Here is a 22,216-nt window from a genome sequence, read left to right on the forward strand (position 1 = left end):
GTGTCAACTTAAACAACGTTATCTTGTCCTGAAAGCCAAAGGGAATTCCATGCACTGAAATGCTCAGATCAAGAACTGTAGGCAGGTCAGGTCAGAGGTGGGCACAGAGAGGAAAGTCCTGTGCAGAGCTACCTGTAACCAACATCTCGTCCATCATCTTAACTTTTCTGTACTAGCCATTCTCCTCAAATTTCACTGTCTCTTTTTCAGGCAGGAGAAGTGAGAAAAAAAATTGAAGAGGGACCAAAGATAGCAAATGGAAGCCTCAAGAAGAGAAACAGTCTTAAGGGGGCAAAGATCCCCAGTGAAAGGCTGAATAAGGGCTTCTTGAATTCTTTTATTTTTTATTTATTTTGAAATGTTTATTTGAGAGAGCGCACACGAGTGGGGAAGGAGCAGAGAGAGAAGGGTGCAGGATCTGAAGCGGGCTCCGAGCTGTCAGCATAGAGCCTGACACGGGGCTCGAACTCACAAACTGAGATCATGACCTGAGTGGAAGTCAGATGCTCAACCAACTAAGCCACCCAGGTGCCCCTCTTGAATTCTTTTATTTATTTTTTATTTTTTTATTAAATTTTAAGAAAATGTTTGTTATAGAGAGAACGTGAGCAGGGGAGGGGCAGAGAGAGGGGGAGACACAGAATCGGAAGCAGGCTCCAGGCTCTGAGCTGTCAGCACTGGGCCCGACGCGGGGCTTGAACCCACAAACCGTGAGATCATGACCTGAGCCAAAGTCAGACACTTAACCGACTGAGCTACCCAGGCGCCCCTTGAATTCTTTTAAATGGGAGATCTGATATTTTAATTTGGAAGTAAAATACGACATGGGCTACGTTTATATCCATGCAGACAGACGCAAAACACAATCACGGCTCATATGCGCAAACGTCCTCGGAGGTGAGCCACGTAACAAGCGATTGGTGCCTTGGCCTCGTGAAATAGAGATGTTTTGGCCAATAAGAGGGTACAGTGTGGCCTCGTCTTCCCTGCGTACATATTTATTTCCTCCTCGCCTGGTAGCCGGCCATCACAATCCTGAAATAACGTTCTGACCCATCTGCTCGCCTCCAGATGCTTATTCCTCCGAAAGTAAGGTCCTCTGTCCATCAATCTTCCCCCTCAGAAGCCATCAGCGGCTTCCCGTTGCCCGTTGGATGATGGCCAGACTTTGTCTTACGGCGCTCTGCTGAGCCCAGCAAGCACCAACCATGGTGAGTAGGTTTCAATTAGCACACCAACCCTGATGGATTTTGTCCTCTGCCTGGAGCCCTGTGTTGAAAAGGCGTCTGAAGCTACATCTGAATTCAATGAAGAGGCCTGTTGTGATTGATAGGAGATGCCTGCCGTGACTGTGGTATCTGGGAGTGGAAGCCCAAGGCCGCGTATTTCCTGTCCCTGCCAGCCACGAGCCAGTCTTCTCATCGCTCAGGCTCAGCCCGTGAGCCCAGTGCTTTGCTCCAGCAGCTCTAGGTTATCTGTGTTCTGCCAGGGGAGGATAGAGAGGGGCACCGGTGCCTTCCTCCTGAGATTCTCAGATCGTTAGGAATAGCCAGTCTGTTCTACTTCCTAGAATCGTCTGCATTCATTTGTGGCTTCGTGCCATCCTCGTGGCCGCCTCTGCCTTAGTTCAGACCCCCATTCTGATCTGGCCTGTTTCACTCCCCTCCCGTGGGCACACTAAACCTTCAGTGGTTCCCATTTCAGTTTCTTCAGCTTGGCTTAGAAGGCCCCTCATGCCCTGGTCCCTGCTAACCTTTCCTTTGTCGTCTCTGCCACACCTTCAAATGCAGCCTGCAGTTACGGTCACTTTTAAGCATGAAGTCCTTGAGGCCACGGCCCGTCCACGTCTCACTCATCTTTGTATCCTACATCACCTGTTACGTTGCTTGCAACCCTGTAGATATTAAATCAGCCTTTGTGTGAATGAACAGATTGAGTGAATGAATACATCTTGAGCATCCAGGAATTAGTAATCCTGTTGGGAGTGTAAGAATTCTGTTAAGTATTCCAGAACTTCAGAGATTTGGGAGGGAAGGGCCTATTGAGAACTGTGGCCCCATAGAGACCCAAGTTCTACGTAAGCCAGACTCAGACCTGGCCCCCTCAGGAGCTCTAACCTCTGGGAGGAAGGCTCAGCTTTCAGACCTCTGCAAGGCCACCTTCTTCTCTTCATTCAGGTCTCGCCTCAAGTGGCCCCTCCTTCTACCCCTCATGCCACCCTATTTGTTTTCTTAGGAACCCTTCACGTATCTTTCTTCTATTTTTGACTATTGGCGTGTCTTTCGTCTTTTTGCGATAGTATATAAGCAACATTTTTGTGTGTGTGTATTTAGTGTGGTGTCCTCAGCTCCTAAAACAATGTCTGGTACTTTCAGGTTTTGAATAATTGAATCAGTGCATTCTCAGTCCTGGTATCCACTGAGAAGAGAGGGGAAAATCCAGTGATCTACGTGGTGGCTGGAAACAGAGTGGGTAGCAAAGAGTGATAACCAAGGAATTTGGTCAATGTACACTTGACCCTGGCCTCAGGGAAGAGGGTTGTGTTGGCAGTAATTGACGCAGCTACCTACCAGTTTTGGAGTTTGGGAAGGGTGAGGATTGAGATGCTCTGAGAGAGAGCAGTAAGGACCCCAATGGGTAAGCAACCGTGTGGGGCTAGGGAATGGCTGTGGCAGGGTGTGGGGGACCAGATCCTGGGTCAGGTTAGTGGTCTAGAAGAATACCAGGGATGGATCCTCGCTCTGGTTTTCTTCCAAAACCATGAAACCAATGAGGGGATTTAGGGTGAGCCACCTACTAGGTTATATGTGTATCATGGTGTTACCGGTCTTAAGTTGGGAATCGAGGGGAGCCTGAGTCCATAAAAGGAGCCATGTGCATGCAAGCTTTAGGACTTGGGGAAGGCTGAGAAAAGAGAACAGTAGAGAGGGGGTGAGGTTCAAGAAAGCAAATTAGTTACTTTTGAAGGCCTACCATGCACCAGTCACTGTATCTGGTTGCTTACGTGAGCCATCCGGTTTAATCCTATCCAGCCCTACAAGGTAGTTATTATCACCTGCCTTTTACAGATGAAAAAAACTAGGTGTCAGTGAAAGTAAGGACCCTCCCAGAGGTCATACCCGTGACGGAGAAGCCAGGGTTTAAACTCAGGCCTAGATGACTCCCTGATCCAGGCATTTTCCCATTGTGCCACAATAGCTTTCTATGAAGCAGTGGGTGCTACCCTTTTTATTCTGTGATACGCATGACAGAGCACACAGTGCCACACTTCTCCGTGTGGATATCCGTGATCTTCAGGTGTCCTCTGCAATGCTCCGTCTTTCCTTCCCACTCAGAAGGGCACATCAGAATGTGGTGTTCTCATGGAGATAGCCCAGAATTTGGTTTCAAAAAGCAAACGATGAATAGGCTTATAATTTTCAGTCAACACTGGTCATGAGATACCAGGATAGGGATAGAGCAAGAGTGGAGCTGGGATGTGTGATTTGCTCAAATCATCTTGGGTCATCCTACTTGGTACAGAGTTCAGTTTTCAGAAGGAGCTTGGAAAATGCACTTTGCTGTCATTAAAAATCTAAGAAGCTCAGTGAAAAGGACAATTGATGTGAATTTGGAATTTATCAAACAGCCTGATAAAGCTGTTGCCTGGGATCAGTAAGTGGGAAATTAGCCAGACTGAATCCACAGTTTGGAAGATTAGCAGGGAAAAGCTCCTTTTTGGTAAATTGGAATGAATCATGGACTTCGGGGGAAAAAGTCAGGACTAGTTTTGATGTAAGAAATGTAACAAAACACCCCTATCGAGTTTCCAGATCTAAAGTAGAACAACCATAGCTTATGTGACTTGAGCTCCGAGTTCTGTATGCAGGATTCCAGAGATCTGTTGACTTTGTAGACAGCAAAACCAACAATGTGATGGTCACTTGAGTAGTTTCCTGGGACTGCCATACCTAATTCTTACAAACTTGGGTTATTTCAAATGACAGAACCTTATCCTGGCATAGTTTTGGAGGCCAGCCGTTCAAAATCAAGCTGTCGGCAGGGTTGTGCTCCTTCTGAAGGCTCTTGGGGGGAAATCCTTCCTTGCATGTTGTAGATGCTGGTGGTTCTAGACACTTATTGGCTTGTGGCCACCTAACCCCAACCTGTGCCACCATCTTCATGTGAGCCGCCTCTGTGTCTTCTCACTTCCTGACTGTCTCTTAGAAGAACATTTGTCATTGGACTTTGGGCCACTTGGATCATCCAGGATGATTCCTATCTCAAGACACTTGAGTTCATTATATCTGCAAAGATGCTTTTTTTTTTTTTTTTTTTCCCCAAATAAGGTCCCATTCATGGGATCTGGGGCTTAGGAGGTAGACCTATCTCCTGTGGAGCCACCATTCCACTCACTGTGGGCATGTTCCACCATGGAGAGGACGTGAGAATACAGTTGAAAGCAGAGGAGGACTTACAAGACATTGTACAGGAAGCAGTGACCTTTTTTGTGAAGCCGAGTGCACTGAGCAGAGAATATGTGCGGGGCCGCAAGTGGCCATCGAGACCAGTCAGGTGACGGCATCCAGTCGGGTGAGTGCCACCAAGGAGAGAGAGATCACGAAACGTCTTCTGGAGGACTTCTTGAAGGGCTCTGGAGAAATAGGAGAAGGACCTGACTCTGGAGAAAGAGCAGACTAATGAAATGGTGACTGTGGCAGGCAGCGCTGGCTCCTAACCCATGACACACCCTTCCCCTGCCCGGCTCCACCGTGGCATCTAGAGAAGCCAGGACTTGCTTGCCCGTGTCCCTCGTGCCTCAGGGGGCTCAGGTGTGGCCAAGAACATGCAAGGTCTGGATTGTCAACTGGTCACGTGAGAAAAAGAAAGCCTTACTTCTTTAAGCCCGGTGCTTGTCGGGTGTTCTGGTACTTGTTGAAAGCATTCTGTATCGAATCACTTTGGTAGAAGACTTCAGTCCTTTTTTTTTGAACCAAGAAAAACCCTAGTGTCGTCACGCTTTCCGGGCTTAGAAGGTGAAAAACCAAAGAATGGAAGGGTTTTGCTCTGACTCAGAGTGACTATAATGTCAGTGTAGGATTTGAGCATCTGGACTTGCTGGCCTCTTGTAGACCTTCCCAGTGTCAGGTGTGCTGGTCAGTTTCTCCATACGGGTACTCTTTGGTAGCCCACTCATGGCTAGGGGCAGACTGGCCTTTATTGAAGTTGGCAGAGGGCACTCTCCCAGGGAGCCGTGCTTATTGGATCCACTCTCCTGATCCAAGATGCATTTTAGGTAACCAGTTGTTTAAAGGAGGTGACTAAGATGGGAGGACACACCTTGGAAGAGTAGCTGCTTTCACCTCAGTCTTGGGAGTGACCTTCAAGTTTTGGGGTTTTACCCAACTCTCAGGGTAAATCACATTTACCCACTTCCTAGATAATCCTAAGTCTTTTCCACAGAGTATTCCCTGTCATTAATTTTTTAAGTTTATTTTTTTGGGGGGGGGGTGGGGAGGGACAGAGAGAGAGGGAGAGAGAATCCCAAGAAGGCTCAGCACTGTCAACACAGAACCTAATACGGGGCTCAGACTCGAACCATGAGATCATGACCTGAGCTGATATCACGAGTCAGATGCTTAACTGACTGAACCACCCAGGTGCCCCCCCCCCCCCCCCCGTCTTCCATTAATTCTTTTATTTACACCTATGAATATACACATATATGTGTTTGCAGTTACAGAAGAATTACGTGAGTGCCTTTTTCATTATAAAACATAGAAAGTACAGGTAAAATTAAGAACATCATTTGCTATCCTACCCCCATTCCTAGGAAACCACAGAGAATGACTTATGATATTTTGGATACTTCTAGATTTGTATTTTTAAAATATGAGTAAAGAAAATTGTACTTCCATTTTTGGGTGTTTGCATATAAGCACTCAGTATAAACGATGTCGCACAGTATGCGCAATCCTGATGTATCTCCTGTCTTCCCATATCCATACATATGAATTGTTATCTGGAAAACATTTTTTTAATGTTTATTTCTGAGAGAGAGAAAGTGAGTGGGGAAGGGGCAAAGAGAGAGCAAGACAGAGGCTCTGGAACAGACCCTGTGCTGGGAGCAGAGAGCTTGATGCGGGGCTTGAACTCACCGTGAGATCATGACCTGAGCTGAAGTTGGAAGCCTAACCCAGTTGAACCAGCCAGGTGCCCCTGAATTGTTATCTTTTTTAAACAGTATTGGTTTTACATAGTTTTACTTAATGTGTTTTAAAAATTTGTCCACAAATTCTTTTACACTTCTTTCTTCAAGAGATGTTCTTGGTTCCCCTCCTGTTTAGTGTGGGCTGGACTTAGTGATGCTCTTCTAATAAATAGAATAAAGCAGAGTAATGAAGTAGGTGATAAAAGCCTTTGGACTTCCTCTTTGCTCTTCTCTCTTGTATCTCCCTCTTTGGGGGAAGCCAGCTGCCATGTCATGAGAACGCTTAGAAGTCCTATGGAAGTTCCCTGGTGTAGAGGAACCTGGGCCATCTTCCAATAGCCTTGTGAGCGAGGAAGACTTCTGTCTGCGTTAACCTGACTTCACTCCTGGCCAACCTCCAACGATAGCCTCATGAAGCCGTGGACCAGATCCACTCAGCTTGGCCATCCCCAAATTCCTGAACCATAGAATTACAATATAATAAATGTCGATATATGTCATTAAACTTTGGGGTAATTTGTTACACAGCAATTGATAACTAATACACCTCGTATGGTTTTAACTTGTTTTATTGAACTGTTCCCTTATTGATAAATGTTCATATTGTTGTGTTGTAGGGAAGATAGCTACCATTCTTTTCTTATTTACAAGTGCAAAGGAATGTTTCTAATATTTAATTTTTGGGCATGATAATTGATAATTGTTAGATACTTTTTTGCCAGGTTAATAAAATTCCCTTCATTATATCAGTTTGCTAGGATTTATTCAAAATAATAGATTAATGTTAAATTTTATCAACTGCTTTTTGCTTTTTTATTAAAATCAAGTATTTTTCTTCTTTGTTAATTGGTAGTATATTTTAATAGTGCAATAGATTCTGTACAGTTAAAGATGCTTGTGTTTCTGGGATATATCTAGCTTGTCCATGATATTTCTGTATATTAGAAGATATGGTTTGCTTTGAAATTGGATTTATTTATAATTTTAAGCCTATGTTCATAAGTAAGATTTTTTTCTTTAAAGATTTTATTTATTTATTTTGAGAGGGAGAGAGAGAAAGAGAGAGAGACAGGAGAGTACAAATGGAGGAGGGGCAGAGAGAGGGAGAGAGAGAATTCCAAGCAGGCTCCATGCTATCACCACAGAGCCCAATGCAGAGCCCAACCTCATGAAGTGAGAGTTGGGGAGGGGCAGAGAGAGAGGGGAACAGAGGATCTGAAGCAGGTTGCGTGCTGACAGCAGAGAACCTGATGCAGGGGCTGAACTCACAAACCATGAGATCATGACCTGAGCTGAAGTCCTATGCTCAATCAACTGAGCCACCCAGGAACCCCAAGCATCCCACTCTTGATCTCAGCTCAGGTCTTGATCTCAGAGTCATGAGTTCAAGCCCTGTGTTGGGCTGCCCATTGGTCATGAAACCTCCATAAAAAAAATGAACATAACCAGAGTAAATATTTTGATACATATTTATATGATCCAGTTTTTAGATATTTGTCTCTAATACTCTGTCACTGGCCTTTCCCGGAAGAACTTTTTCAATGTGACTTTTTAATTTTTATTTTTTTATTTTAAACATTGGTACATTTTGACCTTAACTTCTGTTTCACCTAATGGAATACCACAATTCGTTTGAACTCAGTTTTGAAATGATGTGTGCACCAAAGCTATGTCCAAGTACATTTCTGTTCCTCGATTTCTTAATTTAGTGAACACATTATTTTTATTATGGTACCGTGCTCCATTAAAATTTATTTTTCATATCATGACTGTAAGCTAAACTGTTTTCTGTTACGTTTTTAACTTTAATTCAAATAGAATTTATAATGTCAGATATTTCATTTTTTTTTAGTGTTTATTTTTGAGATAGAGATGCAGAGTGTGAGCAGGGGAGGGGCAGGCAGGGAGGGAGGGAGGGAGGGAGGGAGACAGAATCTGAAGCAGGCTCCAGGCTCTGAGCTGTCAGCACAGAGCGCGACGTGGGGGTCAAACTCACGAACTGCAAGATCATGACCTGAGCCGAAGTCGGATGCTTAACCGATGGAACCGCCTAACCACCTGGGTGCCCCAGATATTTCCATTTTCATAGAAGGAACTCCAAAAAGCTTTACTTTGATAGCTGGGGTTTTTGTTGTTTTGTTTTGTTTTGTTTTGTTGTTTTTTAAATGCAGGTCATTATGTTATCTATAAATGACCAGGTTTGTGCCTTTTCTTTTTCTTTCTTGACTGTTCTTTTCACATTGACCTTCTGAGAAACGTTGAGTAACATCAGGAACAGAGGACATCTTTGCCTTATTTCTGATGTCAGTGGGAATGCTTCCAATGTGTCGCATTAAAATTGTACTTCCTTCTGATTTCAAAACAATATAGCTTTTCAACTAAAGTGCCCTTTGATACTGACTGAGTTAAGATTTACTTTAAGTTAGGCACCAATAGTGAATTTCATCAAAAGTCAAACCCGTAACGGGGCGCCTGGGTGGCGCAGTCGGTTAAGCGTCCGACTTCAGCCAGGTCACGATCTCACGGTCCGTGAGTTCGAGCCCCGCGTCAGGCTCTGGGCTGATGGCTCAGAGCCTGGAGCCTGTTTCCGATTCTGTGTCTCCCTCTCTCTCTGTCCCTCCCCCGTTCATGCTCTGTCTCTCTCTGTCCCAAAAATAAATAAACGTTGAAAAAAAAAAAAAAAAAAAAAAAAGTCAAACCCGTATTATAACATTAATTATTGAATACCATTTAAAAATGTGAACCATCTTTCTATTCCTGCGTGTACCAAAGTGAATCCCCTACAGTAATACATAAATACTCAGTTTTCATAAAGATAGAGAGTAAAAATCTGGATAACCTTTGGTAAATTGTTGCTGAATTTGAAGCTGGAGGGACACTCTTGGTCTTTGATCCAGCTTCTCAAGGGTGTGAGGAAGAAGCAGCCCCCGTGCATTCTGGTGAGGGTGTCATCTGGAACAATTTTGATGGGTGGAAATGAGAAAATCCCTGTTAAAATTACAAATACAGTTACCCATTGACTAAGCAGGTTCTGTGCGATGAACGTATCCCGTAGACGTATTCTCCTGTGCCTAATGGGGCACATAGATGAGATTATTCATTTCAGCGTTGCAGTAAGAGCTAAAGGTCAGAGAAGAAATGGAACGTCCATCGGAGGAGACTGGTTAAATACGTTATGGTAACACTTACAGACTGGGATGAGGTACCGTCATCAGAAGAATGAGAAAGCTCTTCATTCGCTCTAGTGGAACAATTGCCAAGTTCTGTGAAACCCACAAGGCTGTTTCCGAACAATATGCCCGGTGTGTTAGCATCTGTGAGCTGAAAGGGGAGGAATCCATCCATGCTCGCTCCGCCTTCAAATTCTCCCTGGAGTTCAACTTATTCTCACCACCCTCCTTGCCGCTGTCCACGTTGCCCGCCTCTCTCACAGGGGTGGCTCAGATGGGCTCCAAACGGGTCACTGCTGCTGCCTTTACTCCATGGATGTTAACATAGGGTTGTTCGGCTTAAGGGGTGAGTCAGATCACGTGTTTCTTCTGCCCTTTAAAGATTCCCCGCCTTATTCACAGTAAAAGGCAGAGTCCTTAGGGTGACGTATTAAGACCGTCGCTCCCCCAACCCTTGCTCTCACTCACTGGGTTCCAGCCATACTGGTCTTCCTGGATTCCCTTGGGCAAGGTGGGCATGTTCTCTCTTCCAGGCTTTTCTTCCTCTTGTTCCTTCCTGGACAGCCCTTCCCGGGTGCATAGCTGGCCTCCCGTGGTTCCTTCAAGTCTTGACGAAAAAGCCGTTTTTCTCAGTAGGGTCTACCTTGACCTGTGTGTCTAGCATTTTACACCATTCCCGCAGCAGAATTTCATATCCAGCTTTTCTGCTTTGTGGTTTTTCTTTATCATTACTTATGTTTTTTGTTTTTTTTTTTTACTTTTTTTCTTTTTTGTTTTTTTATCCCTGTATAATACTTCTACTGGAATGAAAACTTGACGAGGGTGGGATCCTTTTGAGGAAAGCTTTTTGTTTACAAAAACCTTCCGTACCTTACTCGAGTGTTTTTGGGTGCGCAAGTGACTGAACGAATATAATAAAAGTAGTTCTGGGAGACCACCTCAGAAGCTGATAATATAGTTGGCTTTGGGGAAGCCCAGAGGTTAGGCAGGTTGGCCTAAAGGTGGCCAAGGTTAGGCAGAAGACTTTTTTTTAAGTTTGTTTTTATTTATTTTGAGAGAGAGGTGGAGAGCAAGTGGGGGAGGGGCAGAGAGAGAGTGAGATAGAATCCCAAGCAGGCTCTGTGCTGTCAGCGCAGAGGGGGGACTCGATCTCAGGAACTGTGAGATCATGACCTGAGCCAAAGTCAAGAGTTCGATGTTTAACTGAGCCACCTAGATGCCCCAGACAGCAGACTTGATGGTCAGTTCTTTTATAACATATTTAAAATTTTGAATATTTACCTGTTAAAATATACATAAATTGTTCTAACATTTGAAAAATACTCCTTGAATTGGGAATCTGCCGCTACTCAACCAGCAAGCCCTGCTGGTTTCTAAAATTGTTTGTGTTGCCAATCCAGTTATAAATAATGTTCTTTTTAAAAAAATGTTTTTATGTTTATTTTTAAGAGAGAGAGCATGAGCAGGGGAGGGGAAGAGAGAGAGGGAGACACAGAATCCGAAGCAGGCTCCAGGCACCTAGCTGTCAGCACAGAGCCCGATGGCGGGGCTCTAACTCATGAACGGTGAGATCATGACCTGAGCCAAAGTGAGACATTTAACCGACTGAGCCACCCAGGCACCCCCAATTATGAATAATGTTCTTTGATTCTAGTTTCAATTTACCTTTCTCTTATGAGTGATGTTAACGATATATGAACATATTTCAGTCACATATATGTCCTGTGAACTATGGACACACCTGCTTTACTAATTTTTCTATTAGGCAGTTGTCTTTTCCATGCTCATTTGGAAGAAATTTATAACGTTTGTGATAGGAATTGCAAATGTGTTTTTCCATTTGTTGTCTTTTGACTTTCCCTGTAGTATTTTTTTAATGCAATAATTCATGATTGTAGGTAGTTCTGTTTATCACTTTTTTTCTGTAAAAAGTTAATTTTTTTTCTCTAACAGTTTAAATTGTTGTTAACTTGGGGCACCTGGATGGCTCAGTCGGTGAAGCGTTGACTTCAGCTCAGGTCCTGATCTCAAAGTTCGTGAGTTCGAGCCCTGCGTCGGGCTCTGTGCTGACAGCTCAGAGCCTAGAGCCTGATTCAGATTCTGTGTCTCCTTCTCTCTCTGTCCCTCCCCTGCTTGCCCTCTGTCTCTGGCTTTATCAAAAATAAGTAAAATACTAAAAAAATTAAATTGGAGCTATCTGTTCTTTAAAGATTTGGAAGCTTTATGCCACTAAACTAATTGTGTTTTGTGATGTTTAGCTCATGACAACTGTCTGTTTTTTCTACTGTAATCAGTGTGCTTAGACTTCATGTCTTCTGGTGTCATTTTAATAAATCATATTTTCCTAAGTTTTCAAGTTTATTTTCACTCGAAAGGTAGAGGAAAGTAGTTACTGTCTTTTTAAAAATTTTCCTCTAGATTCATGGTTATTTCCTCTTATTTCTTGTTTAGTTATTTGAGGTTGGGTTTTAATTTTAAGTCAGATGAAAGTTAATTTTTTTTCTATTTCAAAGAACCGGATCTTGGAATTATTTATTAATTATTCCATTTTCTGTATTCCAATTCATTATTTTCTTTTTTTATCTTATTCTTTTTTGTTTTATTCGCTTTTTGGTGGTTATTGTTCTAATTTCTTGAGTTCAATGCCTAATTCATTCATTATCATTCTTTCATTTAAAACACTTATGGAAGATCATTGATTTTCCTCTGAGCACTGCTTTCTCTGTGCTCCATAGGGTCTAATATGTAACACTTTTATTGGTGTTGATTTTCTGAAGCTCTACAGATAAAGTTAGATTTCCTCTTTGGCTTCAGAATTGATTAGGAAGGATTTAAAAATTTTTAAGAGGTAGGGCTTTTGTTTTCTGTTTTGATATTCACAGATGTTTTTCATCTTTTTGAAATATATTAGTATTTTCTTATGGCTTAATAAATGGCCAAGGTTTGAAAACACGACTTTGACATGAAAAGATCTATTTTCTTCTTCTCCTCTCTCCTTTACTGATGTCAGCTTTTTCTCTTATGGACTGAAATCCGTGAATTAAAACATCTTTCTCTATTTCTCATAATGGCTCCCATGTTTTTGTTTTAGGAATATAAATGCTGTGTTGGTATTAGTTACTCATAACTCTTCCTTTCCTTGCCAATCCATTATAGCCAATCTTTCTGAATTGTGTTTCAGTTGTGTCTCATATCTGGAACATTTCTTTTGTGACCCAACCCCAGTGTCTTTTTTCCATTGATGAATGAATTTAGTACATTGCATTTAATGATATGATACATGTTTGGTCTTAATTATGTTACATGCTTTATGATACATTTTCTGGTTTTGTAGCTTTAAAAATCTACCATTATGTGGTCTGTTTCTTTTGTTTTGTGGGTTATTTTATGAGGCATTAGAAGGATGTGAGTATTTGTTCTACTGGTTACTTTTAAAAAGCAGTTTTTTTATGGGGTGCCTGGGCAGCTCAGTCAGTTAAACTTCTGACTTCGGCTCAGGTCATGATCTTGTGATTCGTGGGTTCGACCCCCACATTGGGCTCTGTGCTGACAGCTAGGAGCCGGGAGCCTGCTTCGAATTCTGTGTCTCCCTCTCTCCATCTCTCTCTCTGCCCCTCCCCCACTCACACTGTCTCTGTCTCTGTCTCTCTCAAAAATGCATTTAAAAAAAGAAAAAAAAATTTAAAAACAATTTTGTAATACCCATATGCCTCTGCTTTTTGTTTAAAAAAATGTTTTTTGATGTTTTATTTTTGAGAGTGAGAGAGGCACTGTGGGTGGGGGAGGGGTAGAGAGAGAGGGAGACACAGAATCCAAGGCAGCCTTCACGTTCTGTCAGCACAGAGCCCCATGTGGGACCTGAACCCACGAACCATGAGATCATGACCTGGGCCGAAGTCGGACACTTAACTGACTGAGCCACCTAGGCACACCCACCATATGCCTCTGTTTTTAAAGATAATTTCTCTTAATTTCCTATTTTGGGAATGAGGAACTTTCTCTCCACTCTTACATCATTTGAGTTAGATTAATTAAAACTAATGGTATTTACTCTGGAAGCTCTCTGTGTCAGGAGCATACAAATGGGAGTGACGTGAGGCGTAACACAAACTCATTTCATCTTTATGAACAGTGTTACCCCCATTTTATAGATGAGAATACAGAATTATTAAATATTAGAGTGACATACATATTTAGCAAAGAGCTCATCAGAATAATACATTCTACAACTCAAAAACAAAACCACGGGCTCCTGGGTGGCTCAGTCAGTTAAGTGCTTGACTTCGGCTCAGGTCACGATTTCGCGGTTCGTGAGTTCGAACCCCGCGTCAGGCTCTGGGCTGACGGCTCGGAGCCTGGAACCTGCTTCGGATTCTCTGTCTCCCCCTCTCTCTGCCCCTCCCCCGCTTGTGCTCTGTCTCTTTCTCTCTGTCAAATGTAAATACGCATTAAAAGCCAAACCAAACTACCGATTAAAAAGGGACAAGATTCAGCCCAGCGCTACACAAAAAGAAGACACCGGAGTTATCAAAAAGCACGTGACACATTGATGCACAGCATCATTATTCATCAAGGAAAATGTAAATGAAAACCCAAACGAGATACGCCACCTGAATAGTCGAAATCCAAAAACCTGACAAGACCAAATATTGTCAAGGATGTTGATCGATAAACTCTCCTACATTGCTATTGGGAAAGTAAAGTGGTTCGGCCACTTTGGAAAACTGTCTAACCATTTTTTCTTTAAGTTAAACATTTTCCTGCCCTACCCGACTCAGAAGTTCCATCTCTGGAGAAATCAGTGCATATGTTCCCAAAGATATTTGCACAAAGAAAGTTCGAAGCCACTCTGTTGTAATAGCCCAGACTGTCAGAAGTCCAAATGTCCATCAACAGGAGAATGGATAAATAGTAATAATAAACCGTGATGTATTTGTGCAAAGAATACTACTCACCGGTAAAAAAACAAAACAAAACAAAAAACAAAAAAACCCCCAAAAAACCAGCTGTGGATACATGCAGATTCATGAATGAGTCTCAGTCATCACCTTAATTGCAAGAAGCCCAAACACAACAGAGTATGTCTTGGGTGACGTCGGAAGACACATGGTGATCAGCATCAGAATGGTGGTTCGTTCCTGGGGAGAAATGACAAAAAGGACTCCAGGAACTTTCTGGGGAGATGGGAATGTTTTCTGTCTTCCTCTCTACAGTGGTAAAAAGAGAAGAAAGTATCCAGGGTGAGTCCCAAGCCTACAGAACAACTGATAGACCTTGGGTTCCATTCCGTTCTGTTTGGTTCCAGCCCGTCCCCTCCCTCTCCAGCATAAAGCTTCCCAGTGATCACCTCAGATGGCAGGGCTTGTCACCTGGCATTGTTCACAGGTGTCACAGCACCGTAAATCCAACTAATCGAGCCGCACGTCACCACTTCCTTGTCCTCAGGAGGCTAAGGCTCGTGATGGATGTCGTCCAACCGTATCACTGCCTGAGCCGCTGACTTGCTTCACAGGCAGGGGGACAGAGTGGTGCATCCAAAAGCCACTGCGGTGCTCTTGGCCTACAATGAGGTGCTAAGGAATCATAATGGGGCTTTTATGCCACATGCATGTTTTCCTTTCCATTAAATCTCAGATGTGCTGTTTGCTTTAGTATCCTTAGTTCAGGCTGCTTTGAAATCCATAGGGGGAAAGAAACCCTCCATTAAGTTCAGCGGCACAGCCCAGCAATGCCGTGGTGCTCTTATTTGGTTTTCCTTCTGTAAATATTTGTGCTCTCTCAGGCTAAGGAGTGGCCGGTACTAGAGACTAAAATATCCCCATTTATAAACCCTCCAGGTGCAACAGGGAAAGCCTGACCCTTCACCCTGCCCCTGCCGTAACCTCAACCTTGCTCACGTGGACCACCCTCCAGGCTACGCCTCATGCAGCCCCGTGATCACCTCTCCAGTTTGACTGCTGAATAGTAGAAGATGAACCTGAAATGGAAGGGTTATTGCAGCCCCGTTTTTTCATGGAAAGGTGAAGGTTACTCAGCTTTTGTCGTTTGTTGCCTTTAAGCTCGTCAGTGCACAGATGAAAACCAGCGTCGGCAACAGTGGAGTCCGATTTTGTGCAGAAATGGAAGCGGGTTTGTGATGGAAGTGAAACAGGAGACAAATGGGAAAGTAAGATATGTAAAAAGACCAGTAACAGAAAGAAAATTGTAAAAGTCTTAAACAGTATTTCTTATTCTATCGGGACCATTCGTGTGGGTTTTTGAGTTTTTCAGCTTTTCACAGGAGAATCATGATGACTGAATCCAAACTAAGAGGGCAGACCGACGCTGCTGGACCCAGTTGTTTAATTATCTCCTGCTGATTCCAGCTTACAGCTGAAGGGATTTTCTTCATTCATTCAACAAACTATGTTTAAAAAATTATTTTTAATGTTTATATTTAAGAGAGCAAGACAGAGCACAAGTGAGGGAGGGGCAGAGAGAGAGGAAGACACAGAATCCGAAGCAGGTTCCAGGCTCTGAGCCATCAGCACAGAGCCTGAGGCAGGGCTTGAACTCATGAGCTGCGAGATGATGACCTGAGCTGAAGTCAGACACTTAATTGACTGAGCCTCCCTGGCACCCCTCAACAAACTATTGAACTGCACAATATTCCGGGTATTTAGTTTATTCATTTATTTATACATTCACTTCCTCTTTTATTTCCCTAAATTCTCACCATGCTAATTCATATCAAAGCTGTGATAGTCCACACATCTCCAAGTCATCTCTTATATACGTTGCCCTGTTTAACTTATGACACCACAAAGAGGAGCAAATGAAATAATCTTGATAAAAGCATATGAAAATACTCTTCATTTTTTTTTTTTTTAAAGCTTATTTATTTATTTTGAGAGAGAGCAGGGGAGGAGCAGAGAGAGAGGGAGGGAGAGAATCCCAAGGAGGCTCCACATTGTCAGAGCCTAGCCGGATGCAGGTCTTGAACTCACAAACCGCGAGACTATATCCTGAACTGAAATTAAGAGTTGGATGTTTAACCGACTGAGCCGCCTAGTGGCCTTAATATATTTCAGAATGTAATCTATGTCTTAGACTTTTGTTGGAAAAGAAAAACATCAAAGAAGTTAATTAATCTTTGTAACTTTAATAAGAACCTTACAAGAATTGAAACAGAACAAAAAACAGGGACTGGGAATCAATGTGAGGTTAGAGATTTTTCTAGTAAGAAAAACTATAATGGCTGAATTTAAAAATGCAATGAAGTTGGGGTGCCTGGGTGGCTCACTCGGTTGAGCGTCCGACATCGGCTCAGGTCATGATCTCGCGGTCCATGCGTTCAAGCCCCACGTCGGGCTCTGTGCTGACAGCTCAGAGCCTGGCGCCTATTTCGGATTCTGTGTCTCCCTCTCTCTGACCCTCCCCCGTTCATGCTCTGTCTCTCTCTCTCTCTGTCAAAAATAAACATTAAAAAAATGCAATGAAGTTTATAAACATTAGATGAAGGTCATAAACAATAAATAGAATGCTAAAATATCTTGACATCTTCTGGACTTGAAAGAAATTCTCCAGGTGCCTTGGTGGCTCAGTAGGTTAAGCATCCGACTCTTGATTTTGGGTCAGGTCATGGTCTTGTGGTCCATGAGATCCACCCCGAGTCAGGCTCTGCTCTGACAGCATGAAGCCTGTGTGGGATTCTCTCTCTCCTTCTCTCTCTGTCCCTCCCCCTGCTTGCGCCATGGTGCATGTGCTCTCTCTCAAAATAAATAAAAAATATATGGTAGATAAAATTCAACATCATCCACTACTGGTTGAAAATCCTTTGTAAACTAAGGAAACTTTCATAATGTCATAAAGAACATCTATCCTAAACTCTGTCGTACATAACAGTGTCATGCCAGAGGCAGTCTTCAAGTCAGAAGCCTGATAATGAAGCCTGATATGACCAGCTTTCCCTAAAATTTTTCTGGAAGTTTTTGATCAGTTCAGTTGAGGAAGAACACAGGTATAATTATGGGAAATAAAGAGAAAAGCTCTCAACCAATAAGAATAGCATGACTGAAAAATCCAAAATAAAACTGAAACCACCTGGGGCCAGTAAGCAAGTGCAGGAGATGACTGGTTGCAAATTAAGACTTAAAAAAAAAAATGTCTCAATGACCCAAAGGAAGAGAAATGTTGCTGTAGCTGCCAGTGGGAGTGAGGTCAAGCAAGAGGACAGAAGGAGCAGTATGTTTCCGATGCCAATGGGATGGTTCTGTAGAAAGTGCAAAATCAGTGAAATTGGAGAGAAGGAATTGATGGGAAAATGTCAAGGGAGAGGAGGGGCTGGGGGAGAAGAGGGAGAAAACCCAGGATCCCAGGATTATGAAGGTGCACACCAAGCATCACGGGTGAGCTAGAGTATCACCAACAGAAGGCCCAGTGCCATCGGAGGAAGATCACCAGCGTGGGGTCACAGAGGCCAAGAGAGGGAATGTTTTCAGGAAGGAGAGAGGCGTCTACTGCTGAGAGGTCAGAAATGAGCCCGGAGAAAGTTATGGATTTCACAGCAGGGACATTTTTGATATCCTTAGAGGCATCTTTCTCATGGACCATCATGAGAAGAATCACATTTAAGTAGGTTGATTAGTGAGTGGGAGGTAAGTACAATCAGTGATGGCGGACAGCTCTTCCCAAAGGTTTTAATGTGGAGGGAAAGAGATCTATGAGGACATAGGGTTTGGGATAATTTTTTTTTTTCCCAAGGAAGATCGAAACGAGATCACGTTTATTTTCTGATGCAAATAATCCAGGAGGGAATCCGTTGATTCTGCAGGAGAGAGGGCATCATTGCTGGAGGGAATGTTTGAGGATGGGAAAGAGAAGGGAACCCTCATAATTAGAAAAATTATTCTTAGATATGAGCTATGCAGATATGCCTTGTTATCTCCAGATGAACCTCTGCAGTTATAGTTTTCAGTTAAACTCTTCACATTTAAGGTATCTAATTTGATAAAAATCACATGCCTGAGCAGAGCTGAGAGGGTTTGAGGAAAGAGGTGCTGTATCATATAAAGTTTCAACAATTTTTATTTTTAAAAATTTTTTATTTTCAGAGAGAGAGAAGGAGAGGGGCAGAGGGAGAGCATGGGAGAGAATCTTATTATGCAGGCTCTATGCTCAGCTCAGAGCCCGATGTGGGGCTCGATCCCATGACCCTGGGATCATGACCTGAGCCAAAATCAAGAGCCAGATACTTAACTGAGCCACCAGGCCACCCCTATTTTTAATTTTAATTATAATTTTTTAAAGTAGGCTCCACACCCAATGTGGAGCCCAACATGGCACTTGAACTGTGACCCTGAGATCAAGACCTGAGCCGAGATCAAGAGGCAGGCTCTTAACCAACTGAGCCACCCGGGCTCACCAAGTTCAATAATTTTTAAATACGAGGAATAAAACTGGTCAGTAGAACAGAATACTGTATCTAAGACTAAACCTAAAGTAACAAATAAGGCGTTAGTATGTGACAAGTCAGTGGAGAAAATATCATTCATGAAAAGCCATATCGCAACTTGATGGGGTGCCGGGGTGGGGCTCGGTTAGGTGTCTGACTTTGGCTCGTCCTGATCTCGTGGTCCATGAGTTGGAGCCCCGCGTTGGGCTCTGTGCTGACAGTTCGGAGCCTGGAGCCTGGTGGATTCTGTGTCTCCCTCTCACTCTGTTCCTCCCCTGTTCACACTCTGTCTCTCTCTCAAAAATAAAGATTAAAAAAATTAAAAAAACAAAAGCCATTCCACAACTTGTTAATAACATGCAACTAGTGAGCCCTTTGAACAAAAGCAAGATTAGGTTGTGCTTCCAAATCACATATTAACACGCATTCCAGGTGGATTAACGCTTTAGTGGACACCATAACATACTAAAACAAAACATAATGGGCTTCTAAGTATACTTTCAATGGCGAATACGTACGTAAATGGACTGACAGTGGATTATATAGAAATTTGAATCCTCGTTGTCCAAAGATCATAAACTCTATGTGATTATGAAAAGCATGTTGTAGAGGAGTATTTCATGACAAAGGAAAATAATCAAGAGCATGATAACATTCTTAAACCAGCCTCAGACTAAAAGATTATTTCATAATCTTTGTTGTAATCTGTTGTGTCATACGATCCCTACTTTGCAATAAAAACATTTATTCTTCTGCAAAGAGCAGAAGAAAATATTTCCGAAAAAATTAACTAGGTTTATCTAATGGCAAAGAAGCCACTTACTTTCTTTTTAGAGCTTTTCTGTAGTTTCCAACACAGGTGTTGCTTTTGTAGTCAGAAAAAGATACAGTAATTTTTTGGTAATGTTTGAGGCAGTGATGGCTAGGTAATTTATATTCAAAGCAAAATCTTAAACTTTTTTAATGTTTATTTTTCAGAGAGAGAGAGAGAGAGAGATCACGAGTGGGGGAGGGGCAGAGAGGGAGACTCAGAATGTGAAGCAGCCTTCAGGTTCTGAGCTGTCAGCACAGAACCTAATGCGGGGCTCGAACTCACAAACCGTGAGATCATGATCTGAGCCAAAGTCACATACTTAACTGACTGAGCCACCCAGATGCCCCCACAACAAAGTCTTAAATACCAAACAGCCTTATAAGAATCATATTTGCTGTATAGTTTCAAAATTTTGGATGAAAACCTTAAATAATGTAAATTAGGTATTGGGGATATATATATATTTCAGAAACGTAGAGGTATTGGCTAATTCTGTATTCTGCTGGATGCGCAGATGGGGGAAGGGATTTCCCTCGAAGGGAGTCCATGTTATGGATGTGTCAGTCACTGTGTGTTACTTCCCTGTGGCTCCTGTAACAAATTGCCATAGACTTTGTGACTTAGAACAACAGAAATTAATTTTGTCCCTGTTTTGTGGGCCAGAAGTCTGAAGTCAGTGTCCTGGGGCTGAAATTAAGGAGTCAGCAGGGCTTCCAACCCTCCAGAGACTCTTAAGGGAGAATCACTTTCTGGCCTCTTCCAGCCTCTGGTGGCTGTTGGCATTCCTTGGCTTGTGGGGGGTCATTATATCGCTCCTGTCTCTGCTTCTGTAGTCACTGGGCCTTCTCTCTTGTCATCTTTATCTCCTTGTGAGAGTACATGTTATCACATTGAGGGACCCCCCCCCCCTTGATCATCCAAGATAATCTCATCTCAAATTCCTTAACCACACCTGCAAAGTCCTTTTCTCCCCCTGTGAGGTAACATGCACAGGTTCCAGGGGTTCGGGTGAGGTTATCTGGGTGGGGGGCATTATTTAAAACCCCCATAGTTACTCTGAAATGTGTTCAATTCTGAAGCAAGAGGCTGACCTTTGGTCTTGGTCAGGGGGTGGTTTCATACTCTTTCGGAGGGACTAGAGTGTAAAAGTTCAATGGGATGGTTCTAGGGTGGGAAGTGAACTATCCCTACGTACGTGGATGGTGGCTCACTGAGGCCCTCTTCCTCCATCACCTGATGGAAACCAGGGGAAGTGTGTGTGTGTGTCTTTAGCAACAACTAGTCTGGGAAGCATTTTCTGGGCAGCTGGCCCCAGGGATATCAACTCTGGGTTCCAGCTCATTCGATGAGGGGCAGAGGCGACCCGAGCTGACCTTTGGACTCAAGGAGAGAGCTCTCTCCTTGAGGATAGCGGGACACCCACCATGGTTTCCAGTAGAAGAATGTAGGCTCATGTGGGGCATTCTTCAATGGTGATCATCATTCTAAAGCAGGCAGCGACGTTACTGAGAAGACAGTCAAAGTGCAGGCAACCACAAGTTCATTTTGAAGCCCCCGATAGCAGATCAGAAATAGCTGAAGTTCAATGTGAGTGGGGTTAATTTTAGTGAATGGCTGGCACGAGCCCGTTTCTAGATGGAAGAGAATACATTGAGGGCAGGGATTTACTGCTTGGATCTCTTTTCTGATGGTTGTATGTTTTGTTACTTTCATTGTTAAAATGTTTCGTTATTTTTCGCTTAAAATTTCAGTGTCTCAGGACTTGGATTCTGAAGGACAAATGCTGGATGTAAGTGTCTCAAAAATGAAAGTCAGAGACCGTTTTCATTTCTACTCATCAGCTTTAGTCAAAAATCAAAAGTGCTATGAAACCAGCATAGGCAAGGCCGTGTCTCTGCGAGCAGGGATCCCCAGTTACCTCCCTGTGTATTTCACGGGGACACATGCACCCAGGACAGTGAGAACTGTCAGCCAACTACTCAGAGTTATCAGATCTGAAGAAACTTGAAGGAGGGACTTCTGTGGTTTTCTTGTTTCTCCTGCTGGAACAGCCACAGCAGGATCCAGAAACGGTCTGTTACTATAGTGATTCTGCTGCTCAGAAAGTTAATGTCACCCAGGCCTAACGCCTGGGTTCCAAGTCGTGAAATACTCGGTCATTCGTATTTATGCAACTACAATTTTTCATGCCTGTACCACAAACTATGGTATCTCCCTCTGTGCCTGTTTCAGGATCTAGAAATTTCTCACTTATATTACTTAGGGGCTTTCCGTGTGCAAATGAAGCTGTGAGTTCGTTACCAGTGTCTGATCCCCAGCCTTAAGCTACCACATAACTCCATCCTCTTGTTTCTTACTGCTCATTTGACATCTGTGGATAGCGTTTCTACCGTGACTCCAAACTTGGCATGTTCTTCCTCACCAGAATTTTTTATACGCCTCAATTTTTCTGTTTTTATCATTGCTTTCTCCTGTTCATTTTGTAACAAGGCTCAATACCGTGGCATCACATTGGAGTTTTTACTCTCTCTATGGTCCTCTGTTTGTAAGCAGTTGCCCTTTGCTGTTTGTTTAAAATATCTCTTCGCTTTGGGGCGCCAGGGTAGCTC

The 22,216-nt window shown here is 43.1% G+C and overlaps 1 long non-coding RNA gene across 1 annotated transcript in view; it reads left to right on the forward strand.

Moving 5' to 3' along the window:
• Positions 1–15,595, forward strand: part of LOC122205987 — a 56,741-nt gene extending 41,146 nt beyond the window's left edge. Inside the window, exon 3 of the long non-coding RNA XR_006196329.1 lies at positions 15,198–15,595. This is a non-coding gene — a long non-coding RNA (uncharacterized LOC122205987). The remainder of the gene's footprint in view (positions 1–15,197) is intronic.
• The last annotated feature ends 6,621 nt before the right edge of the window (positions 15,596–22,216 follow it).

The sequence above is a fragment of the Panthera leo genome, chromosome E1 (assembly GCF_018350215.1).
Source record: "Panthera leo isolate Ple1 chromosome E1, P.leo_Ple1_pat1.1, whole genome shotgun sequence".
In the NCBI taxonomy this organism is placed as follows: domain Eukaryota; kingdom Metazoa; phylum Chordata; class Mammalia; order Carnivora; family Felidae; genus Panthera; species Panthera leo.